This window comes from Durio zibethinus, unplaced genomic scaffold, assembly GCF_047325235.1.
Source record: "Durio zibethinus cultivar Kanyao isolate XHJ-2024 unplaced genomic scaffold, ASM4732523v1 HiC_scaffold_387, whole genome shotgun sequence".
In the NCBI taxonomy this organism is placed as follows: domain Eukaryota; kingdom Viridiplantae; phylum Streptophyta; class Magnoliopsida; order Malvales; family Malvaceae; genus Durio; species Durio zibethinus.
This window is the reverse complement of record NW_028323010.1, coordinates 1,532,501-1,535,000: the sequence shown is the minus strand read 5'-3', so window position 1 is coordinate 1,535,000 and position 2,500 is coordinate 1,532,501.

Genomic DNA, 2,500 nt, shown 5'->3' with positions numbered 1-2,500 from the left:
ATGGCGGTCGAGGCAAGTGCCCGTACCGAAGGGCAGCCTATGCCGATGATGGTCGATGCATGTGCCATCACCATGCGTCATCATGTGCCATTGATGGTCGAGGCCTTGGCCGAAGTTCGATTTTGAGCCACGGTGCCCATGCTTGGCTCCAGCATGTGCTGGTGCCGCATTTTTTTCACTCGGGACAGCATCGCCGGAGCATCGCCGGAGTACCGCCGGAGAACCTGACCGGCGGCATTGGGGTTCCGGCGATTGGGAGGGGGGCCGGGGGGGTGTGCGCACATGATGTGCGATGGGTGCTGGTACTTGGCCTTGTGTTGGCCCGCTATCCCTCATCAAACCTCTGAGAATTCACACCCCCTTAAAGAGCATTTGAGATTTTACAGGTTTGCTACCAGTAGCCGTTAAAGTGTCTGAAATGGGGACACTTTTTTCAAACGGTCACAAAATCTTCTCTACTTCGAGTTTTTAGCTGAATTTTTTTGTGCATGCCAAAAAAAATAGAAGGATCATGCCTACAAAATTTGGGGCCAAAAATCCTTATAAAAAAATTTTAAAAAATCCCGAACCGCAAAAAGTTTCGAAAATCGTGAAAAATAGAAAACGAGTCATCTTCCAACGAAACTTCACGTGAAGGCTTAGGTGACCATTGTATGAATTTACAAGCCATAAAAATGGCATTGGCACGGCAGAAATTTGAAGATGTGCCTAAACCCACCAGGGCCCAGCGTGTGCCGATGGTGCTCGAGGCAACCGCCCGCACCAGGGCCCAGCGTGTGCCGATGGTGCTCGAGGCAAGCGCCCGCACCAGGGCCCAGCGTGTGCCGATGGTGGTCGAGGCAACCGCCCGCACCAGGGCCGATAGTGTGCCGATGGTGCTCGAGGCAACCTGTCGCACCAGGGCCCAGCGTGTGCCGTTGGTGATCGAGGCAACCTGCCGCACCAGGGCCCAGCGTGTGCCGATGGTGGTCGAGGCAAGCGCCCGCACCAGCGCCCAGCGTGTGCCGATGGTGCTCGAGGCAACCGACCGCACCAGGGCCCAGCGTGTGCCGATGGTGCTCGAGGCAACCTGCCGCACCAGGGCCCAGCGTGTGCCGATGGTGCTCGAGGCAACCTGCCGCACCAGGGCCCAGCGTGTGCCGATGGTGGTCGAGGCAAGCGCCCGCACCAGGGCCCAGCGTGTGCCGATGGTGGTCGAGGCAAGCGCCCGCACCAGGGCCCAGCGTGTGCCGATGGTGGTCGAGGCAACCGCCCGCACCAGGGCCCAGCGTGTGCCGATGGTGCTCGAGGCAACCTGCCGCACCAGGGCCGAGCGTGTGCCGATGGTGGTCGAGGCAAGCGCCCGCACCAGGGCCCAGCGTGTGCCGATGGTGGTCGAGGCAACCTGCCGCACCAGGGCCCAGCGTGTGCCGATGGTGCTCGAGGCAACCGACCGCACCAGGGCCGAGCGTGTGCCGATGGTGCTCGAGGCAAGCGCCCGCACCAGGGCCCAGCGTGTGCCGATGGTGCTCGAGGCAACCGACCGCACCAGGGCCGAGCGTGTGCCGATGGTGGTCGAGGCAAGCGCCCGCACCAGGGCCCAGCGTGTGCCGATGGTGCTCGAGGCAACCGACCGCACCAGGGCCGAGCGTGTGCCGATGGTGCTCGAGGCAAGCGCCCGCACCAGGGCCCAGCGTGTGCCGATGGTGGTCGAGGCAACCTGCCGCACCAGGGCCCAGCGTGTGCCGATGGTGCTCGAGGCAACCTGCCGCACCAGGGCCCAGCGTGTGCCGATGGTGGTCGAGGCAAGCGCCCGCACCAGGGCCCAGCGTGTGCCGATGGTGGTCGAGGCAAGCGCCCGCACCAGGGCCCAGCGTGTGCCGATGGTGGTCGAGGCAACCGCCCGCACCAGGGCCCAGCGTGTGCCGATGGTGCTCGAGGCAACCGCCCGCACCAGGGCCCAGCGTGTGCCGATGGTGCTCGAGGCAACCGACCGCACCAGGGCCCAGCGTGTGCCGATGGTGCTCGAGGCAACCGACCGCACCAGGGCCCAGCGTGTGCCGTTGGTGCTCGAGGCAACCGACCGCACCAGGGCCCAACGTGTGCCGATGGTGCTCGAGGCAACCGACCGCACCAGGGCCCAGCGTGTGCCGATGGTGGTCGAGGCAACCGCCCGCACCAGGGCCCAGCGTGTGCCGATGGTGGTCGAGGCAACCGCCCGCACCAGGGCCCAGCGTGTGCCGATGGTGATCGAGGCAACCGACCGCACCAGGGCCCAGCGTGTGCCGATGGTGCTCGAGGCAACCTGCCGCACCAGGGCCCAGCGTGTGCCGATGGTGGTCGAGGGAACCTGCCGCACCAGGGCCCAGCGTGTGCCGATGGTGGTCGAGGCAACCGCCCGCACCAGGGCCCAGCGTGTGCCGATGGTGGTCGAGGCAACCGACCGCACCAGGGCCCAGCGTGTGCCGATGGTGCTCGAGGCAACCTGCCGCACCAGGGCCCAGCGTGTGCCGATGGTGGT